This window comes from Callospermophilus lateralis, unplaced genomic scaffold, assembly GCF_048772815.1.
Source record: "Callospermophilus lateralis isolate mCalLat2 unplaced genomic scaffold, mCalLat2.hap1 Scaffold_1392, whole genome shotgun sequence".
Classification (NCBI taxonomy): Eukaryota; Metazoa; Chordata; class Mammalia; order Rodentia; family Sciuridae; genus Callospermophilus; species Callospermophilus lateralis.
In genome coordinates, this window is record NW_027512545.1 from 441,538 (window position 1) to 453,955 (window position 12,418).

General features: G+C 38.0%; 1 pseudogene; it reads right to left on the reverse strand.

Moving 5' to 3' along the window:
* Positions 1–2,659: 2,659 nt before the first annotated feature.
* Positions 2,660–4,347, reverse strand: LOC143388763 (signal recognition particle subunit SRP72 pseudogene; annotated as a pseudogene).
* Between the last annotated feature and the right edge of the window lie 8,071 nt (positions 4,348–12,418).

The following is a 12,418-nucleotide window of genomic DNA, read 5'->3' on the forward strand; positions in this document are numbered from 1 at the left end:
CACATTGGAAACATTTTCATATTTTTGGTTTGAAATATTGAAACTCTGACCTGAATGAATAACCTACTAGAGTCTGACTACTAATCCTAATGTTATGGGTAAAAATTAACCTAAAAGAAAAGAAAAACAGGTCATTCATAGGAGGCATGGTGTACTTGGAATTGCCTTTTGCTTTATCAAGGTTATGTGTTATAAAACTACTCTCATCTTCATTCTAATACTTCTCCATGAATTTTCAAAGTTAACCAATGTGTAACTTCTGACTCTCTTTCTCTGTAGCCTGGATCAGAACATATATATATATATATATATATATATATATATATATATATATATATATATATATATATATATATATATTTCTACCTGCTATCACAAGTACATTCTTGTGAGTATTCTGACTTTGGCAAATAAAAATTCTGTGAACCGATCACTCCTGCCAAACCTTGGGGGAACAGAAAATTCAACCTATGGTGAGTTCCATAGTTGAACAAGTTTATAAATAGAACCATGTATAGTAAAATGAATATTTTTGAATGATATATATTCCATTATGAATTTCAATTGTCATATCCATTGTTAATTTTTAATGATTGATGTAAATATATATATATATATATATAAATATATATATATATATACACTGTCTTTGGATTTGATAATATGAAATATATGAGTCATATTATACATTTCCTTATTTATTTTTCTCAACATACTTATTCGTTTCCTAATACTCAAAACTAACTTCAGTGAACATTGAGTACTAATCCTAATATTTCTTCAATAACTAACTCCAGTTCACATCAATACATGTAGAGTCATATGGGACATGATGTGTATTTTTTTTCACTGCTAGAATATTTTATTTTAAAATGTGCCATAGTGAATGGATGTATCCACACTGGTTTTTATAAATGTACACATACAACATGTATATACAAATTATATATGTAACTGGTTAAAGCCCTGTTCGAAAGAGGAAATAATTCATGGTGTTAACACTTCATTTGACAATAACTTATTTTTTGAACTGAAATTTCAGTTGCTTAGCAATGACTAATACCAATGGCTGCCAAAAACAATGACTAAATAGAGAACTGTAAATTTCACTGTTGTGCCTGAGGTCAAAATTTTCAAAGATGGATAATTTTCATAAAGATTCTGTTGCTTAGTTAACCTAAAAATTATTATCTTTAACCATAGAAATTTAATGGAATTCTAAATAACAGATTTACTAACAATCATTCCTATACTGCAGTATATATTCAGAAGGAATAAATATTTGTTACTCTTACCAAGAGACTGTTCTCTGTTTAGCTCAAAAGTATAATATAATAAATCATTCTTATTTTAAGACCTCATGTTTAAATGCCACTGCAGATTCTGATTATGTTAAACAGAGAGGCAGCACTTTATTTCTTATTTTAAAGATGGAAAGCCTTTTTAGTAACCCTTTGAAGAAGTTTCAGTAGATTTGTTCAGAATCTAACACAGCAGCACTTTATTAACAAGGACAGAGTAATTTGATCACAAGAAATACTCATAAGTCTTAAATAAATTATACTTGGGCAGCATAAAATGAATATTAAACAAGGGGAGGCACCCCAGTATCTGTCTCACAGCTGTTGAATATGAAGGTGGCTTGTGAACAAGGAAAGACAAGAACAACATTCACACCACAAACTGATTGTAAAATACTTCATTACTTAGAGAAAGGTAATGAAAGGTCAAAACCCATAAAGAAAAAAAAGCCATTAGAGTATCTATTAATTGGGAAAACAGTCCTGTTAGATCTTAATACTTCTTGGGATTGATTTCCAGTCTATGTAATGAAGTCAATGTTTTATGTTTTTGATAGGGGCTATCAATCTTTCTGATTAAGAAAGTCCAAACCCATCTGACCTCATAACACTAGGTCAAAGAGTCAACTTCTTACAACATTGATATATTTTGAGATATTGAATGGTGCTAAATCAAAATTAACATAATCTGAGAATGAAAATGATAAGGGGCACAAAGGGACCATATGCACATATGGAAAATATTCCATATTCCAGTATCACATGACAAAATTTATGGTCAAAATTATTTAAAACATTTAGTTTAGTCTTTTTGTGGTCATTTAATTAAGTGAATAACACTAGTGTTTTGGTAAGGTTCCTTCTTATCACATGATATTTTTAACTCAATACTTAGAATGCTCAGAAGATTCCACTTTCAGCATCCTAGGGCCATGTAAGACATAATTTAAAGTGGGACCTAAAATAGCAACAAGTGTCTTCAGACTGTTGTAGAAACAGTTTCTGTTTAAATCCTGGGAGACCTTAGGTAATATGCCTTATTCGTGAAATGGAAAAAAGATCAAATCAGCACACAAAGATAAAGGGTGCAACAGATATCAAAGTGGTATATGCCTGATCATCTCCAGTCCTCATAATCTGTGCAAACATAGGCAGTTGAAATTACCAAACCTGACTAGGCATTTTGAGAAAGGTGTTTTCCTCTTTGATGCACAAGAAATTATTTTATGAAAATAAGTGGATATAAGAGGGAGCAGTTCTGTGCTTCTTGCTGTGTTACCTTTATTATGTTCCTAGTATATCACTGAGGCTATTTAAAAACAGCCTGCAACAAGGACATTCTATCACCTGCCACCTTTTCATTTCTTCTTTTTCTGTTGCTGTTTCTTTTTTGTTGCTGGGGCCCCTGCAGGTTTCTGGTGTCTTGGGGGCATGATGTTACTTGTAGAGGCAGAGACTGTTGCTGCACTGCAAAGTCTTGGGGAGGTGGGTGGGCTGCTCACAATTTTACTGGCATCCAGTTCAGATAAGGCCTCTGCAGTTGCTCCCTGGGTCCCTTTTCAAATCTGATTTTTCTTTTTATCCTTCTTTCTTCCTCGATAGTAAGAACATTCTCTCATTGGTAGCCATCTTTCTGGATCTGGGGTAACTTTTGGGTCATAATTCTTAGGCAGTTTTCCATTCTTTTTTTTCTTCTTCTTCTTCTTCAAATCTCCCTGTCCTTGTTCCTTTGGTTGACTATTTCCAGTAACTTTTCCACCCTTCTTCCCAATGTATGTAGCACCAGGAGAATTTTCAAGAGCCTCGACATCTACTTTTAGAGACATACTATCTGATGAGGGCAAGTGTTTGCTAAGAACTTTAGCTTTCTCTGGATCCACAAGTGAGTAAGCAGAAATAAGTTGCACCAGGGTGTGAATATCTTTTGGATTTTGTTTCCATAGCTCTTCTTGGTCACTAATTGCCTCCTTCTTCTGCCCATATTTGAGTCTGAAGTTTGCAGCTTCTCTTATCAATGACAAATGAGCAGGAGATTTGGGCTGATGGTTTTGATAACACTGGATGGCTTGTGTGAAGACCTCAATGGCACTATCAATATCTTCCTCATGTCTGTACATGGTCACTAATGCAGACACCATGCCTGGTTTATGCTTTAACTCCTCTATCCTTCTCAATATTAAACATGCTTTGGAAATATTACCTTGGGAAATTTTCAACTGTGCCATGGTCAGTTTAATTTCAGCTGCATTTTTCTGGATGCTGATCTGAAAATTCATGAAGTAGCTCTATTGCTTTTATATGCTGCTTTTCACGGCAGAGCTGGACAGCCTGGATTAACACAGGCAGGAGATGTGCAGGACTTTGGGACTGTAAACCAGCAGATATTTTGCAACACTGTTTTGCCTGATTTGTGTACATAGCAAGCAAAACTTTGTTAAATTCTATAGCTTGCAATTGTTTCTTGGAAAGTTTAAACTCTACTCCTTCTGCATTGGTTAGTTTCACCTTCTTCTTGGAATCAAAGACATTTTGGTCCTTATTAATAGTAATGATGTTATTTGCAATTACAGCTAACAATCCCACATCAGTTGGCTTTAGTTTTCTTATCTGATTGTAAAGTTGCAAAGTCTCTTCGGTATGACCGTGAAGCTCCAGAATATAGGCCATCTGACCATGAATGATGGCCAGTTCTGCATGTGGGTCCTCCTCAGTCCCATCCGAGTCTTCTGAAAATGAATGTTGGCAAAGATCTTCAGCTTTTTGTAGGATTTTCATTGCCTGGTTCACCTGGTCTTGTCCTATCAGTGCACATGCAGCATTGTAGCACAGTTCCTGTGTGCCTTCTCGGAGGCCCAAGTTCTCTGGAACCACTTTTTTCCCAATTGCTCTGAGCTGCAACCACTGCTGAAAGGTGTGTTTTCCTCTCTTTATCATAGTCATCTTGGGAGTTTCGGACAAGATCTCTATACACAGCTAAGCATTCATCATAACTTTCTAAATGGTATAGTCTTGTTGATGGTCTTGAGAGGGCGCATGAAGTCGCCATTCTGGCCATTAAGTTTCACTTCACTCCACAGGCAGGCACTGAAACCCCCCCTGCTACCGCCTCTCGCCATCTTGGAGGAGACACGGGGAAGGGCGGGGCCATGATGTGTATTTTGACATTAATTTTCTTTCAACTTTGGTACGTTAGTCTTTCTTCACTATATATACATCATAGGATATATCCTTTCATCCACAAGTTCACAAATTTAAATGCATATGATTCACTTTCAGTCACTGCATGTGACAGAACACATGTGTTTCTCTATGTTTCTTTACTTGCTTTTTCATGAACCTACTTTCATAACACATTATTTTTGATTTCCATAATCATTTTTGAAGCAAAACACACACACCTCATTATAAATTGTAGCCTAATATTACCACTAGATATACAACTAGTTGGAATGAATGTATGTATATGAATTCCAGATTTCATGTATATTTTAAAATATCAATTCAATCCATTTTTTAAAATTGGAACCAGTTATATTATTTATTCACAGTATGGTCTATTCACGCATCATCTCTCTATTCATAGACACAGGGTACAGCTATTGGTATCCCCAAACATGAGATTATAGTGTTTCAAAACATGCTTCCACAAATGGTGGAAAAATACTCATGTCACCTGATCTACATATTCATCACAATAATATTCTGGACACAAAATGCAAAGCTCACACTTATATTATGATTCTATCAAATCCTAATTTTAGTGAGAGCAAGGATTACTAGAAAATGTCCAATTCAACTTTGGCAAATGCTTTCCAATTACAATCCTATTGGGGTCTATATATTTGTTTCTTCCTAAGATTATATGTTCAACCACCCCCCTGTTGAAAATATTTCTAACCATATTAATCACTTTATATTTTGCCCGATCTCCTAACTTCTATCTGATATCTATTATCCTACTTATTTTCACAAGTCCATTTTTGTGACTGACTCTTCATGTGTGCAGATATTCACATTCACTGTCTCACAAAAACCCTTTTGGAAAAGGGCTTTTTGTCCAAATCCTAAGCTCAATGTTTTTCCTAAATGTACACTGCAATCCTACCTACTATACCTATTTCACTGGATGTTCTCTTCTATATTTAATAATCCAACATACAAGATTCTATGCCATTTTATATTGAATTATATTATAAATCTGTGCAAAACATAATTCAAAACTATGTATGCAAATCAAAGGCCCAAGGCCCTTCTGTGCTTCAGATCTTATCTGGTTTTCTGTTTTCAAACTTACATTTCATCTATACATACTGATAAATATTCCAGTTTCCCAATACTAGTATACATCCAGCAGAATGACTCGTAATAAAACATGATATTAACCCTAACCATACTCTGTTCCCTCAATCTAATTTTACTTAAGAGAAATTACAGAGTTGATCTTGCAATACAGATATGTAGGGATCCAACACCTTCAGAGAACCTCAAAGGTAGGTGGAGAAATTATCCCTGGAGAAGATGTCGACAGCTAGGTAGGGCCTGAAAGGCCTAAAGTCATCTTCCATGGCAAAAAAACGGGTCAGGAAGAAGAAATGTGTCTGAGTCAGGCTCTCTCTTCTGAATGCAGGGAAGATGGACCAATCCAGGTCTGTATGGATAGCTGGTCCTGGGCACCTATGTTATGTATACCTTTCTAAATTTTAAAAATGTCACAGGAAGATGGAGCAGCTTCCATCTCATGGAACACTTGGAAGCAACTGTTAGGGCAAAGTGGTTGCCAAGGCAGTGATCTCATTCACTTCCTTTAAGGAAGTGACCTCATATCACTTCCTTGGTGATGGAACTCTCTGAACTTGGGATCTAGGTAGCTAGACACCCAGAGCCAGTCCCAGTCCCAGTGGTCTCACTTGTTTGAATCTACCAAGGACAGAGTCATTCTTTCTTGGTACCTACTCATATGGGGATGCCCAAATGCCAGGAAAGCTCTGAAGAGGGGCCTCTCCTGAGAAAGAAAGTACTGGCTCATTGCTGGCTCCTGAAATTTACCGAGTTGGCAAAGGAGACCAGAGCTGAGACAGGACAGGCCACTGCTGGGGAACACAGTTTGACCCAACAGTCAGAGAACACTTTGGATAGAGGCAGACCAACTCGGGGGTGGTGGTGCCTTTGTGGATCTGTGATTGAATTTGTGGTTTTGTTTCTTGTTCTGAGAATATGGAGGAAAGCGGGTTTGTTCCCTTTGGAGTGGACTGTTTACTAGTGAGTCCTTTTGCTCAAGGCAAGTGTTTCTATGTCAATGGACCCGACTGTGTCTGTGGTGGTAAACAGTAGAAAAAAGAATGCATCAGTGGATGTGTCCTGCCTATTGGAAAGCTTCCCAGCACTCATCCTGGCTATTTTATAAAAGGACTGCTGCTTGCCTTGCAGATGGGCAACACCTAGTATGTTCCTAAGTTCCTGTATTCTTCCTGAATTCTGGTCTCTCTACAGAAGGGGCTCATGCATTTGTGTCCACGATATATACCATCTGCAAGTCTGGGGCATGGCCATGAACTGAATTGCTGAAGGGAATGTCAAACATCTCAGAAAACTCAGAAATCACTGTGACCAGTAAGGCTCTAAGTGTAGAAACCCTGCTTGACTACATAGCAATGCAAGGAGCATGATCAAGGGCTGTCAGTGCCATAGTGTTAATCTTGTGGAAAGGTTTGTCCCTGGGCCTTTTTCTTACCTATTGCTCTGTTCCCCTGAATGTCAGGAAGTTCTTTGCCTCAGGCCACACCTTTGGGAAGCCTCAGGAATACAGTTTCTAAATGGAAATGAAGGGATCTCACCTGTGACTCTTTGGTTAATTGCTTTGTAAAGGGACCTGTCTGAATTAGCCTCTTGGCCCTGTGTGAGGCTTTGGCTTAGATTCTCAGTACCCCATGAATCTAAATAAAGATCCCATGTGTCCATCCAAAACAAAAATGACAAAAATTTATAGTCATTTTGGATGAAATCTTTTGCCTTCCTCTGGTAAGGCTCCTGACATTCATGAAGCTAGAACAGGGATCCTTTTGGTCAAATGGGTTGTGCAAAGTCCTGCAGTAGCTACTGCATAGGTGCTTGAGTTCTGCCATGACTTCAGTACACATAAATAATCTACCCCTGACAGTCTATAGGCATCAAATTTGATAAGTGGAGCAGTATGAACTGTAGGCCCATTTTATATATCCTGATTCTCATGAAGGGTTTCCAGGCCACAATTTCATTAGGCAATAGAGGGGAATGGGAGATATTTTGGACATCATCTTGGACTGCTCCCCTTAGGGAAACCTCCAGCCAGAATGTTATAATGAGTGTCTATATGGAAGAAGATGAGGGCCTTGTGGGAGTGTTTTGTTTTAATTGTGGTCATTCCTGTGGTGGTTGGAAGAGATGACTATGTCATCCTCAGCTTGAACTCTGGTGTGATTCCCATTAGAGACTGAGTTCTGGAACTGACCTCAGAGAAGTATTGCCATGAATTGTGTGGGGATTTTAGGAGGCCAAAAATGAGATATGCCTTTGGAAACTGAGATCTAGGCCCAAGGTGGCTTTCTCCACAGCACTGGGAATCTCTGCCAAGATATAATATAATTTTCTTATTAAAGCCTTGGCACCCATAGTCGAGAGTCAAAACACACATGACCCTCACATTTTAGTCCCCAATGGGCCAGGTTTCTTGTGACCCTTTGGCCACACTTTGGGAAACCTTGCCAGCAGAGTTCTCTAGAGCTGTCATTGAAAGAAGATTCCTCACCACTTCAGGGTTCCTGAATGAATCCAAACCCACAGTGCCACCTACTTCATCCTTGAAATACGCCTAGACCAATATCGTAAAATTTATGTAATTAACATTACCAAGAAGCACTGGAGAATCTTTGTATCTCCTGTTGTTCATCATGACTGAACAAGGAAGTGCCTTGATTGACTCTAATTCATGAAAGTGGTGTAGAACAGAGATTCCAGTGAGTTGGAGCCCGATGGGAAGTGGGCCTGGAGCTTTGGAGTGCAGATGTGTGATAAAACCTCCATGGTTGGGCCATGTTGATCTGTCATTGGCCTCCAAATGAGATGTGACTGCCATAGTGCAGCCAGCAGACCCTTATTTTGAAAGGCATCTTGTTATGATGAGAGGTTTGGGGGCAATGCCCAGAATCAGGTTGCTCCAATCAAGGGGTATAAATGTGTGTGATAGAAGCCTGGATGATATTTTCTCCTGCAGACCATGAACCACCTCATGTGACAGAACTCCCTTCATCACTGTGTCCCAGTTGACCTTCTTGTATCATGAAGCAAATACCAAATTCCCAGTGCAGCTGCAAGAAATGCCACAAAAATTGGAGGATGACCCAATGGCTTCACAATCCACATGGGGAGACATTCATCCTCCAGTGGCCACACTTTACCTACAAAGAGAGGATTCAACTCTGGTGCCTCATGTTCATTGGAAAATAAAAACCATGTCCTCCAGTTCACATAGATGCAGACCCAGCTTTGATGGTCTCACTACAATGGAATCTAAGGCTCCTTACACCAACATATATTTCTTTTTTAAAAAATTTTTATATTAGTTGTTCAAAACATTACAAAGCTCTTGACATATCATATTTCATACATTTGATTCAAGCAGATTATGAACTCCCATTTTTACCCCATATACATATTGCAGATTCACATCAGTTACACATCCACTTTTTTACATACTGCCATACTAGTGTTTGTTGTATTCTGCTGCCTTTCCTATCTTTTACTATCCCTCCTCCCCTCCCCTCCCCTCTCCTCCCATCTTCTCTCTCTAACCCATCTACTGTACTTCATTTCTCTCTCTTGTTTTTTTCCCCTTTCCCCTCACTTCCTCTTATATGTAATTTTTTATAACAACGAGGGTCTCCTTCCTTTACCATGCAATTTCCCTTCTCTCTCTCTTTTCCTCCCCCCCTCTCGTCCCTGTTTAATAGTGATTTTCTTCTCATGCTCTTCCTCTCTATTCTGTTCTTAGTTGCTCTCCTATATCAAAGATGACATTTGGCATTTGTTTTTTATGGATTGGCAAGCTAACCTACATTTATTTCAAGTGCGCAAACTCAGAGGCAGGTTGTCAAGAAGTCATTGGGCCAACTCAGCTCCGTGTTTGTGGAATGTTTACACTGACCTCTACTTTTGTAATCTCCTTTGCTACCTCCAAGTTTGTGAGCTCCTGAGCATTTTCCATTCCTGATATGTATTCACAGATTTTCTTCCTCTTCTTTTCTAATTGTGTCTTATTTGGGGTGAATGTAATGTCAAGTCATTGTTCTGGATGACATTGGGAAAATTTTTGTGTAGCACTTGTTTGCGTACACTTTGGATTCATTTTTCTATTTTCCATTTAAAATACTGAATCTCTGACTCTAATCCATACTCTACTAGACTACTAATCCTATCATGATGGATAAAAATAAACCTAACTGAAAAGATGTACAGGAAGTTCATAGGACGCATGGTGCATCCTTGCACTTGCCTTTGGCTTTATCAAGGATATGTGTTATAAAACTAGTCACATTTTCATTCTAATACTTCTCCATGAATTTTCAAAGTCAACAAGTGTGCAACTTCCTGACTCCCTTTCTCTGAAGCATAAGCAAGAACATGTATTTTTATATGCATATATGGAGTCCTTTCTTCTGTCACCGGTGCATTCTTGTGAGTTCTCTGACTTTGGCAAATACAAACTCCATGAACAAATCATTGCCCCCAAACCCTGAGAGAAATGAAAATTCAACCTATGGTGAGCTCCATAATTGTACAAGTTTATTCATAAAACCATGTTCTGAAAAATAAATATTTTTTAAATCTGTGAATGATATCTATTTCATTATGAATTTTGATTGGCATATCTATTGCTACTTTTTTTGTGTGTATATTATATATATATGAATATACTCTCCAAAGTTTTTAAATATGAAATCTGTGTCTTATTATACACTACTTTGATTCTTTCATGTTTATGTTTGTGGATTTATAATCAACTTTTCCAATATCATTCTCAGAAATATTAATTTTAATGGCATACATATTTGTTTCCTAGTTCTGAAAAAAACTTCAGTGAATAGTACATAATATTCCAAATATTTCTACAAACTGACCCCAGGTTAATATTAGTGAAAGTAGATTCATATAGAACATGATGTGTATTTTGACATTAATTTTCATTTAACATTGGTTCATTATTATTTCTTCAGCATGTACACATCATAGGATATATCCTTTCATCCACAAGTTCACAGATTTATAGGCATATGATGCACATTCAGTCACTTCCTACATCAGAACACATATGTGCATCCATGTTTCTTGACTGTCTTTTTCATGACACTTCTTTACAAACACATTATTTTCAATTTCCCTAATAGTTTTAAAAGCAAAACTCACACACTCTTCATGATAATTAGTAACCCTAATATACCCATTAGATGTATAATTAGTTGGAATGAATGTGTGTATATAAATACCAGATTTCATGTATATTTTAAGATATCAATTTAATCTGTTATTTAAAGTTGGATCCAGTTATATTATTTATTCACAGTATGGTCTATTCATGCATCATCTCTATATTCATAGGCACAAGGTGCTCGTATTGGTATCCACAAAACTAATGTGTAGGACCATAGCACAAGAGTTAATAACTAGAATCAACAAATGGGACTTACTCAAACTAAAAAGATTTTTCTCAGCAAAAGAAACAATAAGAGAGGAAATAGGGAGCCTACATTCTGGGAACACATCTTTACTCCTCACACTTCAGTTAGAGCCCTAATATCCAGAGTATACAAAGAGCTCAAAAAATTAAACAATAAGAAAACAAATAACCCAATCAACAAATGGGCCAAGGACCTGAACAGACACTTCTCAGAGGAGGACATACAGTCAATCAACAAGTACATGAAAAAATGCTCACCATCTCTAGCAGTCAGAGAAATGCAAATCAAAACCATCCTAAGATACCATCTCACTCCAGTAAGATTGGCAGCCATTATGAAGTCAAACAACAACAAGTGCTGGTGAGGATGTGGGGAAATGGGTACTCTTCTACATTGCTGGTGGGACTACAAATTGGTGCAGCCAATTTGGAAAGCAGTATGGAGATTCCTTGGAAAACTTGGAATGGAACCACCATTTGGCCCAGCTATTCCCCGTCTCAGTCTATTCCCTAATGACCTAGAATGAGCATACTACAGGGACACTGCTACATCGAGGTTCATAGCAGCACAATTCACAATAGCAAGACTGTGGAACCAATCTAGATGCCCTTCAATGGAAGAATGGATAAAAAAATGTGGCATTTATACACAATGGAGTATTACTCTGCATTAAAAATGACAAAATCACAGAATTTGCAGGGAACTGGATGGTATTAGAGCAGATTATGCTAAGTGAAGCTAGCCAATGCCTAAAAAACAAATGCCAAATGTTTTCTTTGATATAAGGAGAGTAACTAAGAACAGAGTAAAGAGGAAGATCATGAGAATAAGATTAACATTAAACAGGGACGAGAGGTGGGAGAGAAAGGGAGAGAGAAGGGAAATTGCATGGAAATGGACGGAGACCCTCATGGTTATACAAAATTACATACAAGAGGAAGTGAGAGGAAAGGGAAAAAAACAAGGAGGAGAAATGAATTACAGTAGATGGGGTAGAGAGAGAAAATGGGAGGGGAGGGGAGGAGAGGGGGGGATAAAGGGATGTGGCTGAATCAGCCTCTCTCTTCTCAATGCAGGGAAGATGGACACAATCAGGCCTGTGTGGATTGCTGATCCCAGGCTCCTAGTGTATATAGAGCTTTATGTCTTCTGAAAATGTCACAGGAAGGTTGGGCAGCCACCATCTCATGGGACCCTTGAAAACAACTGTTAGGACAAAGTGGTTGCCAACTCAGTGACCTCATTCACTTCCCTGAAGGAAGTGACCTCACGTCACTTCCTTGGTGATGGAACTCTCTGAACTTGGGATCCAGGAGGTGAGGCACCCAGAGGCAGTTGCAGTCTCAGTGGGCTCACTTGTTTGTCTGTACCAAGGCCAGAGTCATCCTTTCTTGGCCCCTAGTGATG